This window comes from Taudactylus pleione, unplaced genomic scaffold (assembly GCF_031769625.1).
Source record: "Taudactylus pleione unplaced genomic scaffold, aTauple2 ptg000021l, whole genome shotgun sequence".
Classification (NCBI taxonomy): domain Eukaryota; kingdom Metazoa; phylum Chordata; class Amphibia; order Anura; family Myobatrachidae; genus Taudactylus; species Taudactylus pleione.
The window spans coordinates 20686696-20710308 of record NW_028284423.1 but is presented as its reverse complement, the minus strand read 5'-3'; the positions used below and the strand labels follow the sequence as shown (position 1 = coordinate 20710308).

Genomic DNA, 23613 nt, shown 5'->3' with positions numbered 1-23613 from the left:
TATTTTTTAAGCTATTGCTGTCCACGATACTGCCTGAATGTATTTATTTTTTAAGCTATTGCTGCCCATGATGCTGCCTGAATGTATTTATTTTTTAAGCTATTGCTGTCCACGATGCTGCCTGAATGTATTTATTTTTTAAGCTATTGCTGTCCACAATGCTGCCTGAATGTATTTATTTTTGCTACTCTCTTTCTCTCTCTACTGCCCCCTGCTTCTCCTCCCCTTTTCCCCCTTTTTATTCCATCTCTCACTTCCGGCTCTGTCTTTTCCTCATATCTCTTTTCTCCCTCCACACTTTCTCTCTCGCTCTGATATTCTCCTTCCCATTTTTCTCATCCCACTACTTTTTCTCTCTCTTCCCTCCTGTCTTCCACCTTTCCCCCTATCGCTCTCCTGCTCCTCTATGTCTGTGTCTGTTTCCTTTCTGACATTCTTTCCTGCTAATTTTTTGTAATGGAGAACATTGATGGTGTTTGTGTGTTATTAAGTGTGAGTGCCAGGGTGAGTGTGTGATGGTAACATTGTGGGTGTTTGTGTGGTACGTAGCTTGAGTGATTGTGTGACTGGCAGGGCTACTGTAATTGATGAGTGTAGGGACATTGAGGGTCAGTGTGAGTGATACAAAGGTGAATGGGACAGTGAGTATGAGTGGCAGGAATATTGAGATTGAGTGACAGGCACACAGTGTGAGTTACAGGGAGGGTGAGGCCAGGGACACCGAGGTGGAGTTACAGGGAGGTTGAGGGCAGGGACACAGAGGATGAGTTACAGGGAGGGTGAGGGCAGGGACACTGAGGGGGGAGTTACAGGGAGGGTTAGGGTAGGGACACTGAGGTGGGGAGTTACAGGGAGGGTTAGGGTAGGGACACCGAGGTGGAGTTACAGGGAGGGTTAGGGTAGGGACACCGAGGGGGGGGGAGTTACAGGGAGGGTAGGGACACCGAGGGGGGGAGTTACAGGGAGGGGGAGAGCAGGGACACTGAGTGGGGAGTTACAGGGAGGGTGAGAGCAGGGATACCGAGGGGGAGTTACAGGGAGGGTTAGGGTAGGGACATCGAGGGGGCTTCTTTATTTATATAGAGATAGAGCATCTAGGTGGGCAGGTACCATTATTGTGGAGCAATGGCTAGATATGTGTGTGTGTGTGTTTGTGTGTGTGTGTGTGTGTGTATATGTATATATATATATATATATGTATACACACACACACACACACACACACACACACACACAGTATATAACATTTCCACAGCAGACTACATACAAATTCATTAAAAATGAGTTTTCATGAAATTCATAAGCAAAAAATAGCATATATAACACTTGTCTTTTCAGAGCCTCTCTAGCTGGTATGGCACTACAAATCCCAGCACATTCAGTTGACAAAGTGTGCTGCGACTTGTAGTCTCATCACAGCTGGACAGGCAGTCAGTGAATCTAGTTGCACATACAGTAGGACACCAGGGCCTCTTACCTAGAGCTCCAGGTCCTGCTGTGACAGTAGTGCGCCGGCTGCAGGGTCCAAGATTGCTGTATGATGACTGTCAGACTGCGCTGTAGTACCGCTGGGCAGGGGAGCTGAGGAGGAGGTTTAGGAACCGCCCCGTCCTCTGCTAAATCCGGCATCATGACCAGCTCCTGAGTCCTGACAGGTGTTGCCCACTGCCCGCACAGCTGAACGGTGGTCTTGTGCAAAAATGGACCACCCCTTCTAACTCTGCCATACTCTGCCGCGGCCCCCCGCAGTGTCCTGGCTGAAGCACAAGCACTCCGGACGCTGACCCCGCTGCACTGCTTCTGGCTAACGGCACTATAAAGTGCCTGCTAGCCGGAGCAGATGACAGCTTCCTGTTGGCATTCCATAGCGGAACACTAATACAGGAAGCGCCGCGGCCGGCAGCCCGGCACATAGAAATTGGCATGGCCCGCCAGCCGATGACAGCCGGCCCGGCAGAAGGGTTCATGGGACCGGCCCAGCGGGAACTGTCCCGCTGTCCCGGCGGCCCAATCCGCCCCTGTGCGTATACATCGGTTTCTTCTTACACACAATTACAGCAGGTCTGACCTGTCTCAGAATTTGCAAGTTTCATTGCACAAAGTACTCAGGCTGTGTATGCAATCACAGTGGCTAATTTATGCACTCTCATGCAATGGCATTCAAATGACAGGCACGTCGGCTTCCGCAGTCACTCCCCCGTCACCACCCCCAAACACTCACTGCCTGTCGCTCATTCTGTGATGGATTACACAGTGCATACACATGCACAGTACACAACACTCGGCCGATTTGCGTACACGGTTGCAATTACAATTCTTGCTGATTCCAACCCATTGTAAATGATGCAATCTTACTCTTTTCCTGCTAGATTATGCATTCAGGAAGAGTACAGACTGCCTTCACAGAAAATAGCTCACCCACATGAAAACCACCACCCACATGTTTGCTACATGAAATAATATGAACAAAACACTAAATATAACCCAAACTAATCAAATTTCAAATGACATAATAGGAAAATCTAAACTCTGTTAAATGTTATACATTTACAATATATGAATGAAATGTATTATTTAAACCATTATATACAAAATTCTTCCCTTGGATCTCCTACTCAACCATTTACTGTACATGGCATGTGATGCCACCGCAGCCAGCTGAGCTTTCACTGATATGGTCGTATCCGATTAGACTATGCAGTCTGATTCCTTTCCCTGGCTGTAACTGCGGAAATCCATTATGCACAAGTGATTGTTTACTGCAGCTCCGGCCCCCCTGCTGTGATGTAGCAGTTTGTGAATGCGGACTTCAATGCCGAAATCGTGCCACAGAATGCAGTGCAATATGAACTTCTGGGCGCATGCGTCGGGAATAAATGTGCAAGGACAGAAACTTAGGTTCCCCCGAGCACTGTCAGGGAGAGGAGTGTGATCTTATGGCACCAGGGGTTAGGTTGGTAGGGGATAAACTGCACCTGGATGGGGGGGGATTATGCATAATAAATAAATATTAATTACTTTAACGGACCCCTCCGGTCCTGCCCCCCTCTCTGACCCTGTCCACTATCTGCTGTTCCCAGCCCCCTCGTGTCCTGGCTCCATCCCAAGTCAACCTGCTCCCTGCTACGCTCCATCCTGTCCCACTCATTGCTTAATCCCCCACCCTACACGCTCCCATACTTATCCCGTCGGACGGTCCTCCTCTCTGAAGTTTGGGCCTGATTCAGACCTGCTCGCGAGCGCTGAACGCTCGCAAGTGGGTCGATGGTGCCCAAGTGTGCATGTGCACGACAGAGGTGGCTTCATCGGGCGCATGCGTGAGACCCGAGTAACGAAGGCCAAGCCGTCGGTATGGGTCTCGCACCAAAGGGGGCGTGCTGTTGATGTTGATTGACAGCACGCCCCCTTTGGTGGGTGTGCCGGGGGCGTGGCTGCCCAGACAGAGGTGTTTCCATGGGAACACCTACCGTCTGGGTCCGGCCTCACTGACATCACTAGTGATGTCAGTGGGAGTGCTTTTGGCTCTGATAGAGCCAAAAGCACTCCAGGGCTTGCGGCAGCGGGACCCTACCGCAGGGTCTCGTCGCAAGCCCGATGGTCGCGATGGTCTTGACCATCGCGACCATTATGATGGCCGCTCGCTATAGCTGTGGGTGGTCACCCACAGCTATGCGAGCGGCCAGGAGGCCGCTCCAAAAAGGAGAAGGGACGGCCCTGATTCAGAGCGAGCGTTCTGTCAGAGCGTCCGGCTCTGAATCAGGGCCTCTGTCCCATCTCCCTCTGAGTGAGAGCCATTAGAGTGAAAACCCATGTTGTCACTGCATGTGCATTCAGGATAATGAACAGACCTTACACAATTATTTTGCAGATATATAAGAAAAAGTAAAAAAAACAGGCACAATTGGACTATTTGGAACTAACTGGGATACCCGGCATTGCCCGGGTTGAAGACTGGACCCTGAAGTACACTTGCAGCCTTTATTTTTTTACATTAGCCTTGCTTCTAACCTCATTACACTTATCCTGAAAAAGACCCCACAGTTTGCTAACATGCATGCAAACAGTGGCGTAACTACCGTGGGTGCAAGGGGTGCGACTGCTATGATGCCCGAGCTGCCTCTGTGGGCCGGTCCAATTAGACCCACCGAAGGGGGCATAGGTGGCGGCCCACCAATGGATTGGCAGGCAGAAATGTGGAGACACTACCACCAATCATGATTGACAGTGCCGCTAGTCGCGATTGGCTGCCTTACAGTGGCGGCTCCTGATTGGCTGCCAGTCCACGAGCTCTGATTGGCTCACAACCGGTGCTAGATTCCAATGGTGCCTATGCTGTCTGTCCATGTCTGCCACTGCCTGCAGGTGAGTCAGCTGTAATTACCTGGGGGCCTGGTTCCAAATCCACACTTGCTAGCTGCTGATGGCACACAAGGGGAGGCGAGAGGCTGCTGGAGGGAGACAGGGAGACAGGGTGGTGCGATGCTGGGGGAGGCATAATGTGTAAGGGGCATTACTGTGTGGCATTATGTTATAAGGGGCATTACTGTGTGGCAGAATGTGTAAGGGGCACCACTATTGTGTGAAATAATGTGTTATATGTGGCACTGCTACTATGTGGCATAATCTGTAAAGGGCATTACTGCATAGTATAATGTGTAAGGGGCATTACTGTGTAATGTAAGGGGAATTACTATGTGGCATAATGTATAAGGGGCACTACTACTGCATGGCATAATCTGAATGGGCTCTGTGTGGCATATGGGCTCTGTGTGTGAGCAAATGTATGTGTTTTTTTATCTTTGGGGGAGCCCTTTTAAGATCTTGCTATGTGGCACCCAAAGTTCTAGTTATGCCCTGGGCTGACCAATATATATGGTCACTTTAAAAAGGACTAACCCTGGATTTAATATGAACTTGTATGAGTCATAAAGTTTGACACATGCTCAGACTTTGAGGATACAGTACTTTTGTAGCTTTCTCACAGGTTGTTGGCAGACTGTAATTTTCCACTGGAGCCAGCCCCGGAACCTTTGTAATTTAAAAGTGTCCCCATTTTTAGGGATTATTCAGATGGTTAGCGCGCAACTCCGATGGGGGAGGATGTGGGAGGATGGCATATGCACAGGAGGTGTACTGCAGGTTGCAGCATTTATGAGGCGGAGTGGGGGCGTTCCCAGGCAGCTTTTCTGGAAACGGGGGCATCGCCCCAGTTTTCCAGGAGGCACAAGACCAGGGTCTGTGTGGGTGCACGCTTCAGCTACCGCAGCCTGGCAGAAGGGACTACAATCGTGACCTCGGTCTCAGCGCTGCGATCATGCCGATTCAGCAAGGAGGTGTCTGAGACCTCCTTCTGCATTTGCATTTTGAATGGATGGAATTGCACAGCCGATTGTGTAATTCTGTATGTCTCTGAATCAGGCCCTGTGTGACAGTGTGTGGCCCTGACAAAGTTTTGAAACCTAGGCAAAAAACCTAATCCTGATCAAACTACACCACCATGCCAAATTTGGTGGAGCTAGGCCCAAAACTCTGGCTATGCATATAGGACAAACAAACAGACAGACAGACACGTTTTCTCGCTTATTACAGTGCATCCGGAAAGTATTCACAACGCTTCACTTTTTCCACATTTTTTTATGTTACAGCCTTATTCCAAAATGGAATAAATTCATTTTTGTCTCCAAAATTCTACACACAATACCCCATAATGACAACGTGTAAAAAGTTTTTTTGAGATTTCTGCAAATTTAATAAAAAAAAAAACCACTAAGAAATCATATGTACATAAGTATTCATGGCCTTTTCCATGAAGCTCAAAATTGAGCTCAGGCGCATCCTGTTTCCACTGATCATCCTTCAGATGTTCCTACAGCTTAATTGGAGTCCACCTGTGGTAAATTCAGTTGATTGGACATGATTTTGAAAGGCATACACCTGTCTATATAAAGGTCCCACACTTGACAGTGCATGTCAGAGCACAAACCAAGCATGAAGTCCAAGGAATTGTCTGTAGACCTACGAGACAGGATTGGCTTGAGGCACAAATCTGGGGAAGGGTACAGAAAAATATCTGCTGCTTTGAAGGTCCCAATGAACACAGTGGCCTCCATCATCCGTAAATGGAAGAAGTTCGGAACCACCAGGGCTCTTCCTAGAATTGGTCGGCCGTCTAAATTGAGCGATCCGGAGAGAAGGGCCTAGTCAGGGAGGTGACCAAGAACCTGATGGTCACTCTGTCAAAGCTACAGTATTCCTCTGTGGAGAGAGGAGAACCTTCCAGAAGGACAACCATCTTTGCAATAATCCACCAATCAGGCCTGTATATTAGAGTGGCCAGACGGAAGCCACTCCTTAGTAAAAAGCACATGGCAGCCCACCAGGGGTTTGCCAAAATGCACCTGAAGTGCTCTCTGGTCTGATGAGACAAAGATCAAACTCTTTCACATGAATGCCAGGCGTTATCTTGGAGGAAACCAGGCACTGCTCATCACCAGGCTAATACCATCCCTACAGTGAAGCATGGTGGTGGCAGCATCATGCTGTGGGGATGTTTTTCAGTGGCAGGAACTGGGAGACTAGTCAGGATAGAGGGAAAGATGAATGCAGCTATGTACAGAGACATCCTGGATGAAAACCTGATCCAGAGCGCTCTTGACCTCAGACTGGGGCGACAGTTCATCTTTCAGCAGGACAACGACCCTAAGCACACAGCCAAGATATCAAAGGAGTGGCTTCAGGACAACTCTGTGAATGTCCTTGAGTGGCCCAGCCAGAGCCCAGACTTGAATCCGATTGAACATCTCTAGAGAGATCTGAAAATGACGTGCACCGACGCTTCCTATCCAACCTGATGGAGCTTGAGAGGTGCTCCAAAGAGGAATGGGCGATACTGCCCAAAGATAGGTGAGCCAAACTTGTGGCATCATATTCAAAAAGACTTGAGGTTGTAATTGCTGCCAAAGGTGCATCAACAAAGTATTGATCAAAGGTTGTGAATACTTATGTACGTGTGATTTCTTAGTTTGTTTGTTTTTATTAAATTTGCAAAAATCGCAAAAAAACTTTTTACACGTCGTCATTATGGGGTATTGTGTGTAGAATTTTGTGGACAAAAATTAATTTATTCCATTTTGGAATAAGGCTGTAACATAACAAAATGTGGAAGAAGTGATGCGTTGTGAATACTTTCCGGATGCACTGTATATAGATATGCAAACATGAAGACTGAACTTTGGAACAGTTGCAATAAACCAAGTACTGTATGTTAATTGTGCAAACTACCAATGTTTCGGATCAACAGCTTCATAAAGGAACCTATATACTGTATAGTGTCACGGGGCGTATTATCACTAGGTGGTGGTGGGTAATGCTATTGGAGACCTATTTTTGAGGGGGGATCTATTGAGGGTGCATATCCACTAGATGATTAAAATAAGTAAGTGAACGATTACGACATTGTTATCATTCAGTCGCTTATTAATAGTTCATAATTTGTGCATTAAAATGTCGAAAATTACCAGCGATGTGTTTTCGACATCAATCATTGCCTGAACATGCAGGCCAACCTGCCGATAACGAGAGGTTGTACATGCTTGGGGATGAGGGAGGGTGCCTGCACTGAACGACATATCCTTCAGTGTAGGCACATTATCCACTGCACAGGATGCAGAACGATTGCATGATTATAATGCTCTAATCGTACAGTCGTTCCGCTCTCATCTAGTGGATACGCAAGACATCCCCAAAGCATGTTTTTTTTCAATACAATATATATTTTTTAAAAATATTCTCTAAACTTAATAAGTTAAAAATTACAATTTCTAAATATTTTTGAAATAAAAAAAATAAACCAGTTAAGTGGTTAATTTATGTTTGGAGTCACCCTCCAAATCTCTGACAGTAAATAAGTGGGACGTCCAAGAGCAGAGCATTTTGTACGTGGTGGAACTGGTCATGTTGTCTCAGTGCATTGTGTAAGTGAGAACAGATTGATACACTTGGTCACAAAAGCTCAGCTGCATTCAGTGTATATAGGACAATGGAAAGATTTGTCTGTAACACATCAAGATGAACAACATGGAGCATAACACAGGAACAGGAGAGAGAAAACACATGATGATATAAAACATAGGAGCTCATATTGCCTAGCAACCATTTCCCTACCACAGTAATCAGTCACATGAGTATTAACCTTTCATGTGCTGTAAGCTGTACGACCAGTATACGTTCTGATTCAGCGTCCGACTCCCCAGAGCTCCCTGGCAGTCCCGGCAGCATGTTTGTTGTTTTTCTTAGCACAGGATCTGTCGTATGATCGATCCTGTAGCTCACGTGCTCATTAGGGAAACAGCCACTGAAATGACTTGAATTGCTGCACGATGGATCGCATGAACAAAATAAACGGCCTGATCTGCACACGATACGATGGAACATATGGGCTGTACCTCTGATCATAAGATCCGATTATAGGAGCTGCGGGAGCGCGCATCGGATCTTATCTTACTAAAAAATTATACGATTTTCACAAGATCCATCATATGACTCATCAAAAATCGGGCAATCGGCCCGAAATCGTGTAGTTGTATGGCCAGCAGTAGTATAATCTCTCTGTTATAATCCCTCTCAATTGTGTAAGGCTTAGGGGTCTATTTACTAAGCAGTGTTAGGAGAAAGAGGGCCTGATTCAGACCCGCTCGCGAACGCATTGTGCTCGCAAGCGGGTCGATTTTCCCCCACTGCGCTTGCGCTGCCTCCAACGTGCGCATGCGCAAGCCCCAGTGAGCGACGGCAGCTCCGTCGCTCCGGGGCTCACTACAAGACGGGGCGGCTGTCGATGTTGATTGACAGTTTGCCCCATTTTGTAGGTGGGGAGGGGGGGTGGCTGCACAAAAGCAGGTGTTCCCTTAGGAATGCTTGCCATTTGTGGGTGGCCCTGCTGACATCACTAGTGATGTCAGTAGTGGACTTCCTGCTCTATTAGAGCAGGAAGTCCACTCGGGCTTGTGGTAGCCGAGACCCTCCTGCAGGGTCTCGACGCAAGCCCGATGGTTGCGATTATTGCGACCATCGCCAGGCCACTCGCACTAGCTGTGGGTGGTCACCTACAGCTTTGTGAGCGGCCTGGAGGCTGAATAAAAAAAAAAAAAAACGCCCTGATTCAGAGCGAGCGCACGCAAACAGCGAGCGCCTCTGAATCAGGCCCAGAGTGAAAAGTGATAAGAAAGTGATATCGTTCCAGCCAATCAGCTCCCAACTGTCATTTTTCAAACACAGCCTGTGAGCTGATTGGCTGGCACCTTATCACTTTTCACTCTGTCTCCTAACACTGCTTAGTAAATAGACCCCTTAATCTTCATGACGTTATCTAAGACTCATTTAAAACCTGCACCCAATTTTCCACTAAGCACGTCAAGGTATTTTACCACCTCACACTCTTTGGAATCACTCCTATACAACCAGTCTCTGCCTACAGTACAGTCTAAAATTTAAATAGGGGAGTCGCACCAACTGCCAGTGAGTCCCAGCCAGTGATGTTTGGCAGCGTGTGAAATGACAGTTGGTGTGGCTCCCCTATTTGAATTTTGAACTGCGCTGCAGCCCCACCTCTTACCAGGGAAGTCCAAGACCAGAGCATTGTTGTCCCTCCTGGAGAGGGTCATGTTGGGAGGTAAGGTATGCAGTATGTCACACAGGGGCATATTACGAGAGAACGGGGCCTGTGTGCATTCCCCGTCCGGGGCTGCCTCCTCTCTCCCCGGCGGCAGGCGGCAGACTGGCGACTGCAGCATCAGTAGACTCTGGGTACTAGCCTGTGACCAGAGTCTATTGCGCATGGACAGGTCACCGGAAAAATGGCGCAGCCGCCATTTTCCCATCGATTTCTCACTGCACATGCTCAAAACGCTGGGAAAATTTCCATGGCGGCTGTTTTCTGGCATTTTGTGCAGGGCCGAGACACCTGAAGCGAGACCTTGGAGCGAGAAGTATTACGTAATATGAGTGCAGGGTGGGCGGTGCACCTATTATAGATACACCCCTGATGTCACATCAAAATCCAACCGACTTTCACTTTAGGACCACTCCATTTATTTCCATTATTTAATTAACCTAAAATATTGCCTCAGTAATATCTTAAAGTAGAGTGTTCACCCCCTATGGTATTTAATTTTGTTACATCTTGCAAAAAATATATATTTTTTTAATTCTTACCAGAAAAATCCTATATAATGTCAAATAATAAAAAAAATTTAAATTTTATCATATACTGTAAATGAGAAAATACATTAATTGATTCCATAATCATTGTCCCTGTACCCTTGTTTTAGTAATTGGTATAGTTGGTAGATATTTATTTTGCTGCAATAAGAACTGACTCTAGTTGGGTAAGTTTTTAACAGCTTCCACATCTGGACTAGAGATGGGCGGTCTGGATTTGAGTCAGATCTTTATGCCAAGTTCAGATCTCAGAACGAGGCAAAACGTCATCATTCATGGACAAAGATGACATTTTATCTGTGAAAGATGATGCTTTGCCTGGTTCTGAGACTCTTTGAGAAAGCCCTCGTTGCATATAGGGGCGAAACGCGTCAGTGGGATCCCCAATCACTTTGATTCAGTCCAGAATATTCAGCGGCTGCTGACTCCACCGCCCGGAACGCTGCCATCCATGTGACTAACGACGCCGCTACACTGTTGTCCTCACAGCTTGGTTGCTGCTACAGTGTAGGACACTTCTCTAACGAAAGGCAAGCTGGTGCCGATGCCAAGTTCAAGGCTCGTGATAGCTGGAGCTCAAACAGGAAGCCCTGTGGACATTGAGCACACTAGCGGGGTGAGCAACAATTAAGCTGCTGTTTTAGAACTGGCCAGTTCAATAATTTAACATTATACAGGACATTTTCAGTGGTTAACTCATTATCCATCTATGAGGAGGATTAATCAACTTTGTGACGAGCAGAATAAGTCCTCACTGAGATATATATATTTTTTATATGCTGGAATACGGACTGTACCAGGACATTTTATTAATTGTACAACAAATTGAGTAATATTAGTACAATCATCGCTTGAGGTGCTGTGTATTGTATAAATTAAGCAATTGCTATGAATTTGTAGGCTATTTCAAAATGGATTTCATCATATGTATTATGTGATATATTTATAATGGTTATATGTGTATGATTAAATGATTTATTAATTTTTTGATCGAGTCCTGAACAATTTATATACCATCAATAGTTGTTGTGGTTTATCTGCCACTTCACATATTTGTAGTTAATTTTTAATTAGCACAGAGGGTATATATATATATAGATTTTTCTATATATGTAGATTTTGCTCTTGTGTTTTCAATTAGGGTGAGTTTATTATGGACGGGGGGTTCTTTTGTCTTAGACCAGTTTGTCAATTTTTTGAACAATTTGCCGAGCTCCATTAGAGTAACATGCTCTAGCAGTCCCCAATGTTTACAGTTTTTGGACGTTTCAGTTTCCATTGAACAGGAGAGATTTGTGACTAATATTTAAAAAAAACCCACTGATTTAAACACAATACTGATGGCCGATAGCTTTCACCCGACTCCACTTAAAAGAGGTTTGCCATTCTCACAATTATTACGGGTGACTAGAATTACCTCTGAAGTTGAAAAGTTACCTCAAGCACTTTATAGAATGGGCAAGGACTTCATCGACAGGGGTTACAGCCAGTCCGAGGTGGATGATGCCATTAAAAGATGTCTTGCGTTGGATAGGCATGACTTATTAAAAACCAGTAGTGAGCCTGCATCGACACCTGAAAGGTTGATTTTTCCGACAACCTATTCTATCTCATCTAGCAGGCTAAGAGAATCAATCCTTAAACATTGGCACATTATTGGCACAGACCCCATCTTGAAGCATGCATGTGAAAATAAGCCACTTTTTGCCTATAAACGGAGCAACAACCTAAAAGACCTGGTGACCAATGCCGATATACGACCTGGAGGTGGGGCAGATAACTGGCTGATGCCAAGGAACGGTGCTTTTCGTTGCAGTGGCTGCGTCAATTGTAAATATATTTTGACTGGCGATGTCTTTGTTCATCCAATAAATGGCTATAAATATTATTTACATCAGAGGATGAATTGTGAGAGCCGTTATGTCGTGTACATTATACAATGTTCTTGTCCAAAGATTTACGTTGGCAAGACAATCAGGATGTTAAAGGAACGCATTGCCATGCATCGATCATCAATTAAAAAAGCTTTTTCAGCCATTGATGCCAATACACCACCAGTGGCAAGACACTTCGTTGATAAAGGACATAATATGGGTGACTTTCACTTTATGCCTATACATCAGATCAAACCTCTGAGAAGGGGAGGTGATCGGGGAAAAAAGCTGATGCAAAAGGAATGTGAACTAATATATCAGTTGGGTTCTATTCGTCCCTTCGGTCTCAATGATGAACTATCTTTCAATGTATTTTTGTGATGAGCCTACAGGACAAATTAGTTTGGGGACTGCTAGGCGTAGCTAAGGGACTCGATGTTTGTTTTGGTTAGGTGACATGATTTATTTATCCTGTTCTTTTACTGGATGGTAATATCATGTGTTTAAAAATAATTTTTTTGATGTGAGATGTCTTTCATTAGGCAATTATGTTTTTTTGTACTTTTTTGGTCCGTGTATTTGTATATATGTATGTCTTTCAGTGTTTTGTTACTGTATTGTTGGATTAAAGGGGGCCTGTCTGACATCTATTTTTCACTCTGCACGGAGCAGTATGTGCATTCCGGTCACCTAGGTTACCGCTATGGGACAGGTCTTCCGGGTCCCTGGGACACGTGACGCAGTTGTGTCACGTGTCTCTGGCGCCCACTGCACAGGTTTGGTGCTTGACACACGCCCCTCGCATCACGCGCCGTCATTGGTTTCTTTGCGGCATGACGTTTTGCGGGCGGTACCTGTATCTTGCAGTGTTAGATGAACAGCCGTTCTTGCCCGGTATGTGCAGCCCAGAACGAGTCTTGGCTCCCCTGCACCAGGTGAGAGTGTTAATTATTTGTCTGATTCGGCGCCCTTTTCTCCTATTTTTAGGCCAGGTTATCAGATTCAGCTTGTGCTCATGATGAAGGTGGTTGTACCACCGAAACGCCCTTCGGGCGCTTCACCCAGCATTTTGCATTAGGTCACCAGGCATTGTTGAAATTCTACTGCATCGCAGATGTGACATGCAAGTGTATTCTTTTCCCGATGTAATTTGGCTGTATTTCACTAATACATGTTTTTTTCATTGACTGCTCGTTTGGTGTGCTGACTTCAGAGGTTGGTTTCCCCTTTCTTGATGAAGGGGATCTAGTCTCACTTGTTATATATATATATATATATATATATATATTTATTTTTAGTATTAAGCACCGGAGTAATTTTTTCTGTTTGTTGCCTGGTTCTGAGATCCAAATGCCTTCTGTTATTAGGGTTCCAAAGATAAAAACCTTTGCTTTGATTACAGTATCCTAGTACAGTATGATCACTTGATGGGCAAGTTTGTGTCTTTACTCTGGTTACATGAGCATAAGAGCATAAGCTCTACTTCAAGTAGATGGCTGATATTTGGCTTTTGACCAGTCCACACTTCCAATGGTGTCATCTCCTTTACTGCCACTGTAGGAAATTGATTTTTACCATAAACAGTTGTTCTCACTGCTTCAGCCCAAAAATTTATTTTTGAGATTTGAATCATTCAGCATAGCTTGTGTTTTCTCAAGTATTGTTCTATTGGTTCTTTCAGTGAAGTCATTCTGTTCTGGTGTATAGGCAATAGTTACCTGTTTGGTTTTCAATGAGATTCTTGTACACTTTGATATTACTTGTTACCTCACTTTTGTCTCTTAGGAAATAAACCAGTGGCATCCTTCTAGCATCATCAATCAGTGTCATAAAGTAATGCCTGGCACTCATGGTCCTCACACGTCAGTGTGCACTAACTCCAATGGCACTTGTGCTATGAATGCGGACTTAGGAAAATGTGCAACGTATTTGTTTGTCCTTGACATAGCTCCCACATGCTGGTCTTTCAGGATTTTCCTTTGACATCCCAGGCACTATACCACTCTACAGCTTCTGTAAATTGTAGTAGCCTAGGTGTCCCAACCCCCTGTGCCACAGTTCCTTTGATTGGGTGGATTCCTCAGCGACCATTGCACAGCACTCTTCAGTGTCTAAGGTATATAGTTGTTGGTACCAGGTTGATGCAGCAATAAAAGTCCCTCTCTGATTGTACACAATGCACCAACCCTTTGCAAATTGGAATTGGCATCCTCTCCTTTTGAGAAGACTTATGGCAATACTTATGGTAAGTAAGTTAGTTCCTAGGATAAGCATAAATAGTACATCTTACACATCAGCAACAACTTCCTTGTCTCTCACTCTTAAGCACAGTGTATTGTCCCAACTTTTGTGATATTTAGGACCTTGTCTCCTACACCTTGGACTTTGGTTGACTCCCGCAGCTTTAGTGACTTGAACCAGTTTTCATTACAGTTAAAATGCCTTGTGGCTCCTGAGACCATGTTCCAGCAGTCCTTATGATGGCTATATTTAAGGCTGACTAATTATTGCTTTCACACTTAAATGATGAGGTGCCACTTTATACATTTTCAGCAAACTCTTGGGGTACAAAATTAACAATGCTAAATCCAAAGTACTCTCATTCCATCTACCAGATCCCCTCAAAAAGCTACTTAAACTCAACTTTAACATCCAATGGCACAAGATCTCTGTCAAGTACCTCGATATTAAATGATTAAGTCATACTCCCAGCTGTATAATGCCAACTATACCCTCTTCGTCGCCCACATCGTACTTTATCTTTAGCCTATGTCATGGATAGGCTGGATCAATACAATGCATACAAACTTAGATGCAGCATTGGTCACACATCATTTGATTGTGGCAGTCCTGAGTGAGTATATGGGCCCCACAGAATGGGCATGGGAACTGAGATGCTGGAGCCATATTTCCTGCATATAGGTTCACATATGTTTCCATGGATGTTATGTGCCCCTGAAATGGTTGCTCCCTGACTGTCAATCATACTGCAACTAAAAAGTCGCTGTCAGCAACTATAGTAATGATCCTTGGTGCATGTGCAGTGCAACTCTTTCGCATGCACAGACGGATGATAATCGCACTACTGCGAGGACATCGGCATCAGGCCCTATGTATGAATAATCGTAGTACACCTGCGATTATTCTAAGTCCAGATCGACAAGTTTATTTGAGAATTTTTAACTTAAGTATCTCTCTATGCATGACATAGATTATGCAGGGACAGCTCTTGTGAAGACACGCTGTCCCTGTGAACATCTTGCCAGAGAAGTGATTGCTATGCACATGTGCAGCAGTGTCATTTTCTGAAAGATCCCTCTCATGCACGAATGACTCAACTGGCAAAAAAGGACTGAAGACGGCATTAACCTCTGGGGCAAAGCTATGTTTTACATAGGGGCCAGACAGGAGTCACCATTGAGAAAGGGGACTGTGAACTGCAGTGCTGCTTACCCTATTGCAGCAGATATCTGCAATACCTCCTGCATTAGGCTAATTTTGCATAGCCCTAATACTTCATGCAGAAACTGCAGTTACTTCAGATTAAACAAAAATAATTATGAAGGTACTTGGGAACTGTTCAAACTGTGCACTTGAATTGTACATTATACATATGTTCCTTTTTACTGCACAGAACTATGGTGTATTTTTCACAATGCATTGCTGTTATTATTCTGGTACATCCTTAAGTGTGGGCCCCTATCACTGCATTCCCCTGGTTCGCGTTTCATGTCCCAGTAAGACACTGAGCAAACAGTCCTCAGAAACTAGGGATGTGCAGGCCCGGATAGGTTCGAGTTTGCACGCCGAGTTCGGATTTTTCCCTCCAAAAAAACGGAACTCAGAAAGAGGCTAAACGTCATCTTGCATGGACAAACATCATCATTCCTGGACAAAAGTCTGAGTTCCGTTTTTTTGGAGGGAAAAATCCGAACTCGGTGTGCAAACTCGAACCTATCCGAGCCTGCACATCCCTATCAGAAACAAGGATTCCAAAACCAAAAAACCATAATATTAGCAGATAACATGGATTTATAGAATACTTTATTGTACTGAGAAACAAAAGCCATGTCCATTTAAGACAGTGATGGAGGAACGCAAAGACATATCACATGTGCGCAGCCACAAGGTGATTGTTGAATTTCTAAGCCATATTTGATACCTTTGCACCACATAAGTCTATAGCATGAAATGATACCTGGGAGTAAGGTGGTCATCTCTGATTTGGTTGGGAATAATGTGAGCGTGTTACAGAAAATTAATTTTTATAAACATGATTTAAAAAATGATTACTGAATTTTTTCAGTAATGAAGTTTTTGAGTGACAAAGCAGACAGCCGCCAGGCGGAAATTGTTCGTCAGCATGGTTTACTTCTATTTCTTAGCTTATTATATAGTCGTTGTAAAGGAAGTTTAACATATATGCAGTAATTATGACACATTTTTCATAGTCAGTTTACATGTATTTATAACTGTGATATTTATTCAAAGGAAAATTATCTGGTGATGTATATAATGTTGTATTAAACTGATAATTGAAGTTTGCAGTTTATTGTAATTATGTCATAGGAATAACTGGATGTGTGATATCCCAGAGTCTGAAGGTATCACTGTCTTTTCTCTGGGAGCTGCACTGCTGCAAGACACTACAGTCCCCACAATCCCCTGAGGTGCAAAAACCTGACAGCTGGAGAGAGGAGCGATGAGTGTCAGTAATTGTCAGCAGGCTGAGAAGAAGCTCTCATCCTAAGGTGGCAGTTGCCTGAAACGGCAGCTAAGACCAGAGGAGAACTAGGACCATTACGAAGGGCAGCACTATCTTGTATAGAGAGCTGAGGTGGATGGAAAAGCAGTTCCAGATTGAACAGCAGCAGAGAGTAAACAGAGGTTTCAGGCTGTGAGATCTTAAGAGAGGGAAACAGCAACCTGAATCTGAAAGAGATCCTAAGTGAGAGAAAGAAGTGGACGGACGAGTTGCAGGAAAGTGATCAGCTGCAGAAATTTGAAGACCCCCAGAGTTTCCTGCTGAGGCTGGAATCAGAGGGGAAGCTGTCCCTGTGACATGGTATTTAGTAAGAAAGTTCCAATTGTTATATTATTAAGCGGCAAATAGTTATTTACAGTTCAGAGACCTACCCAAGGGTCATACTGTTGAAGCTAGAGTGCGTTACTGCGCATATGCCATTATTGGATCCTAGAGGGAGGCTTCAAATCCCTAACCAAGATGGCCACCAACCTTACTTCTGTGAATGCGCGGTGCCATCTAGTTGCTTCAAAATACAAGGAAGTGGTTCTGGTGTCTTTGTTTGGTTATGTTGTTGATGTCCTCGCGGTTCCATGTTTAGGTAATTTTACATACATTTAAAAGAAAATGACACAATGTGTGAACCAGATTTCAGCAGAATTTAACTAGACTGGTGTTAAGTGCAGTTAATGTTAAATGTTGTCTAGAGCGTACCCCTACTCACTCAATAGAGGAGGGGAAAACTCCTATAAAGGTATCTTTCATATGGTGTAATTCCCAGGGGACAAACATTGTGTTCCCAAGGGTATATCCTTTAGAAGTGAGAGTCAGATGGAGGTATTGATGGCATACCTCACTTACATTCATCTATTTAGTATGGGCTCATAACGTTTTCTTTCTGACTGATTTGTTGTAATGCGGACCAGTATTCATGGTCAAAAGGGTGTAAAGATTTTAAAATTTACTGGAAGCACTATATGAAAGGGATCTTCCACGTGCCTAAAAGAAACCCTTATGTGAATGACTACACCCTTTTGACCATGAGTACCGGTATGCATTACGACCGTGAGTCATGAAAGTCAGATGTGAAACTAAAGGTGGACATAGGCCAGGTTGTCATAAGCACACTTGACTGATTGTATAGTGCAATTACTAAACCAACCTTCAAGAATGCAGGTCAAACCAACAAATCCAGGCATTGCTGCACTTCATAGTGGGTGGTCCCACCTTATTGTTAGTGAATCTTCTTCTTTTTTTCTTGTCTCCACTGCATTTTATTCCTCTAGTCTACCTTCTCATCGAGGCACCTGAGAAGACTTTGCTACTCATTTAATTCTGGGAACAAGAAAGTCATCCTCACACAGATATAGCTAAAGATATAGCTAAAGTAAATTTATTTTGGGGATAATTAATATACTGTAGAAACTGGGGAGAGGTGGTATTAATGTAATGTATTTAATATTATTTAATGTAGTAGGTTTAGAGTGAGGTGAGCTGCCGCAGGTCTGCTGTGACACATAAGAGACTGGGCAAAGTGTTATTGTTGAAGTGATGAGGTGACAGAAGCCACCAAATACCCACTGATGATGCACTGAGTGACCACTTGCAAATCACCAGCGGAGACTGAAACTGAGAGCAGGATGCAGTGTGTCAGCACTGGGAGTCACTGTAGAGATCAGTGCAGCCTGTGAGTGAGTAAAAGAGCTGAACTAGGAAAACATCCCAAATGAGCAGCAGTGCTACTAAGAATTGTATAGGAGCTTTGAGAACTGTTTGAAAGTTACTGAGAACTGTTACAGAGTTACTGCAAGATTGTATGAGAGATTCTGTGAATTATCAACAGTTACTGAGAATTGCAAAGAAATATTGAGATCTGCTATATTTCAAGTATTGTATCATCCTGACTTGTGCTAGAGACTGAGTTTGAGTAAACAGTGTGATATTCATCTTGGTAGAGTTACTAGAGAAGCAGTGACTGAGTTTGCCAGTGTAAAGAGCATCAGCTATTTTGTGTGAGTGCTGAGCTGATTAAATAGCACTTTGCAGTGCTGAAGATAATTGGAATATATTGCAAGTAAACTGTGTTTTTCTTATGCCTTATTACTGGAAAGCCAACTCTATTGCTCTCAGGAATCAAGAAAGAACAGCATTATATGTTAAGCTTATTGCTAATACCAATTGTGGATTACAAATACATGCATGTTATAGTTCAGAGATCGTAAAGCAAAAGAGTACTCCAGTGACAGAACTTTGTGTGCTGTTTAGAGTAAAAAACTGAACAGTTTTTGCTAAACCTGCTGAGCAATAATCTGTGTTGCTATTGTTGCTATTACTGTATGGTTATTGTGTGTTTAAAGTATAGTATATTATGACAAAAAAAAATTTGCATTTTTCCTGATTACAACCTAAAAGATGCTGCAGCAGTAAAGATAAGGAAGCCAAATTAACTATTGGAAAGCATTATTGCCCATTGCCTTTTCTGTACTGTGTTGCTAACTAATGTGTTGAAATTGCTATATTCCTTTTAGTGCTGCAGTTTTCTGTCATATGTATGGTGATCATTGTTTTCATACAGTAAAATTCCCTGGATCTACAGTCAGGTGCATAAATATTGGAACTAAAGCAAAAAAAAAGGGGAAAGGGAGTAGGGGATATCCCAAGCACTGATGATGAACACGCAAAAGATATCGAAAATAAAGGTAGGTGTTTTCCAAATTATATATAATAAAGGACAATATCTGTGTGATGATCTTTTCTAATGAGGTGCACCCATGAGAGTTGTATTGGACATGTATGCGAAAGAGGAGTAAGTACTCTCTTTTTGTGGGGCACTCTACCTACCTATTGATTGTAATCATAAAATATAACTTTTATTAGTATATCATTAAGAGCTTACACATATAGAATGGGACATTGACAGAATTTTCATATTTTGGCCTCTGTTCACCACCACAATGGCTTTGGAATGAAACAAACAAGATGTGCTTTAAATGCAGACTTTCAGATTTAATTTGAGGGTAATTACATCCAAATCAGGTGAACGGTGTAGGAATTACAACGGTTTCTATATGTGCCTCCCACTTTTTAAGGGGCCAAAAGTAATGGGACAAACTAAACAATCCTAAATCTTACTTTCACTTTTTAATACTTTGTTGCAAATCTTTTGCAGGCAATTACAGCCTGAAGTCTGGAACGCATAGACATCACCCGACGCTTGGTTTCATCCCTGGTGATGCTCTGCCAGGCCTCTACTGCAAATGTCTTCAGTTCCTGCTTGTTCTTGGGGCATTTTCCCTTCAGTTTTGTCTTCATCAAGTGAAATGCATGCTCAATCGGATTCAGGTCAGGGGATTGACTTGGCCATTGCATAACATTCCACTTTTTAGCCTTAAAAAACTCTTTGTTTGCTTTTGCAGTATGCTTCGGGTCATTGTCCATCTGCACTGTGAAGCGCCGTCCAATGAGTTCTGAAGCATTTGACTGAATATGAGCATATAATATTGCCCGAAACACTTCAGAATTCATTCTGCTGCTTTTGTCAGCAATCACATCATCAATAAATACAAGGGAACCAGTTCCATTGGCAGCCATACATGCCCGCGCCATGACACTACCACCACCATGCTTCACTGATGAGGTGGTATGTTTTGGATCATGAGCAGTTCCTTTCCTTCTCCATACTCTTCTCTTCCCATCACTCTGGTACAAGTTGATCTTTGTCTCATCTGTCCATAGGATATTGTTCCAGAACTGTAATGGCTTTTTTAGATGTTGTTTGGCAAACTCTAATCTAAACTCTAAGTTTTTGTGGCTCACCAATGGTTTACATCTTGTGGTGAACCCTCTATATTCACTCTTGTGAAGTCTTCTCTTGATTGTTGACTTTGACACATATACACCTACCTCCTGGAGAGTATTCTTGATTTGGCCAACTGTTATGAAGGGGTTTTTCTTCACCAGTGAAATAATTCTTCTGTCATCCACCGTAGTTGTTTTCCGTGGTCTTCCGGGTCTTTTGGTGTTGCTGAGCTCTCCGGTGCGTTCTTTCTTTTTAAGAATGTTCCAAACAGTTGATTTGGCCACACCTAATGTTTTTGCTATCTCTCTGATGGGTTTGTTTTGATTTTTCAGCCTAATGATGGCTTGCTTCACTGAGTGACAGCTCTTTGGATCTCATATTGAGAGTCGACAGCAACTGATTCCAAATGCAAATGTCACACCTAGAATCAACTCTAGACCTTTTACCTGCTTAATTGATAATGAAATAACGAGGAAATAGCCCACACCTGTCCATGAAATAGCTTTTGAGTTGATAGTCCCATTACTTTTGGCCACTTAAAAGGTGGGAGGCACATATAGAAACTGTTGTAATTCCTACACCGTTCACCTGATTTGGATGTAATTACCCTCAAATTAAATCTGAAAGTCTGCAGTTAAAGCACATCTAGTTTGTTTCATTTCAAAGCCATTGTGGTGGTGAATAGAGGCCAAAATATGAAAATTCTGTCAATGTCCCAATATTTATGCACCTGACTGTATGTCCTTATACCCCCCCTTTAACAAATCTAGTTGATTATTCCATTTACCATGGCTTTCACATTAGGTCTTTTTACTGAGTATATGGGACTAGGCTTTCTGCTATGGCTTGAGGTGGATAAAGCTTGTGGCGTTATTGCCAAAAGAGAAGGAAGATCTGCTGGAGCTGCTGTCTCATCTGTAAGGTACAGTACCATCTACACCTAACTTATCTGTGTCCACTGCAATACCTGGTTACCACATATATACAGACAGATTCATGTTGTGTTGCAAAAGCTCCAAGGCCCTTTATTATATTTTACTGCTAAATGTGCAGGTTAAGTTTGAACAGCACAATCCGTGCATTGTGCGATTGATATTTGAATTCACCATCATCTCACTAAAATGTGCTCTCCATTTGTATGTAATAGTGAAGAAGCACTTTCCAAGTAGGCCTGCTGTAATCTACCTAAATGGGCATCAGGAGGAGGTACCTCTTTGGCACAATCAGAGTTAGAGCAGGAGAACCTTGAGGTTGCTCGGACTATGGCCCTGATTCAGAGCCGGACGCTCTGACCAGAGCGCTCACTCTGAATCAGGGCCCTCCTCCATTAATCTGGAGCGTCCTCCTGGACGCTCGTATAGCTGTGGGTCACCACCCACAGCATATACGAGCGTGCAGGATGATGGTCGTGATGGTCTTGACCATCGCGACCATCGAAACCGCGAGCAGAAGCCTGCAGTTGAGTTTCTCAACCGCAAGGCCAGGAGTGATTTTGGCTCTATCAGACCCAAAATCACTCCCACTGACATCACTAGTGATGTCAGTGGGGCCGGCTTCAGATGGTAGGCGTTACCTTGGGAACACCTCCGTCTGGCAGGCACGCCCTCAGCACGCCCACCAAAGGGGGCGTGCTGTCAGTCAACATCGACAGCACGCCCCCTTTGATGAGACACTCCGAGCGAAGGAAAGTCCTTCGCTCGTCGTGTCTCACGCATTCGCACGACGGAGCTCCCTCCGTCGTGCGCATGCGCAGTGCAGACTATCGACCCACTTGCGAGCGGACAGCCGCTCACGAGTGGGTCTGAATGAGGGCCTATGTCACCTCTTTACTTGGTCTACAGGTAAAAGCATGCCAGCAAAATGAATATATAAAGTAGCATTGCAATATAAAACTTTACACAACATCGCTTCTGTAGGAGTGCTGAGATATTTTCTCAAAACTACAGAAAGCAACCATCACACTCTCCCTGAACACCATCAACCATGTCTAATCCTGTGGCAGAATTAATTTCCTCTTCATATTCTTAGACTGATGTATTAATTATGGGGCTTTTAGACCTTAACGTATAGATGTTTGATAATTTTTCCTCAGAATGAATTAAAACGGCTGTCCTGGCGAAGTCCCCATGACCTTCTAAGCTGCTTTACCACAGCTGTGAAAGTCATCCCGCTCATCAAACTGCAGATATGTAGCGATCACAGGGCCTGATTCAGGCGCGAGCTGAAAAAGAAAAAGAGAGACAGAAAAAGCCACGACTCTCAGCTGAGGATCACTCGACTCGCACGTCGATGAAGAACGCAGCTAGCTGCGAGAATTAGTGTGAACGCAGCTAGCCAATAGTTTGCATTCTGCACTTGCATATGCATCGCAATGTGCATGCGCGAACCAGTGCGAGCGTTCGGGAGCGTTCTCTCGCTGCGCATAGACAGCCCTGCTGAATGAGTGACAGGAGAAGCCGTTTGTGGGTGGTGACAGGGTTTGGTCTCTAGAAACGGGGGAGTGGAGGTGCGAACGTGCATCAGAGGCGTGCATAATTAGGAGGCAGTGTCATAGTACACGTCACTTGGCTGAATTTTACACTGAACCGCTCGCAGTGCTTGTGGTAGGGTATGGTCAACCACAAGTGCTGCGTATGCATCCGATGGTACTCAATGTTACCAATGGTTGCATACACTTCCTGGAGATGACGTGCCCTAGTGGGCGTCTTAAGACAGGCTGGTGGGCGTCTGCATACACAATGCGATCTCACGCTAAGACATAGTGCTAATGCCTTGCCGTGCGATTGCCAGCCTTGCAGAATTTGCATACGCATCCAGCGTGCGAACACATCTAGCGAGTGGGTCTGAATTTAGGTCTACATCTCAGTATATGCCATTGGAGATCTGGAGCTCCGTGGACAGCCATGGAATCGGTGGGGAAATAAGTATAAAAAAATTAAAAAGTATATAATTTTACTGTTGTTAGGTTATTTTATTTATTT

General features: G+C 44.0%; 1 pseudogene; it reads left to right on the top strand.

The window, feature by feature from the left end:
* The first annotated feature begins 22886 nt into the window (after nt 1–22886).
* On the top strand, nt 22887–23027 carry LOC148540269 (5.8S ribosomal RNA; annotated as a pseudogene).
* The last annotated feature ends 586 nt before the right edge of the window (nt 23028–23613 follow it).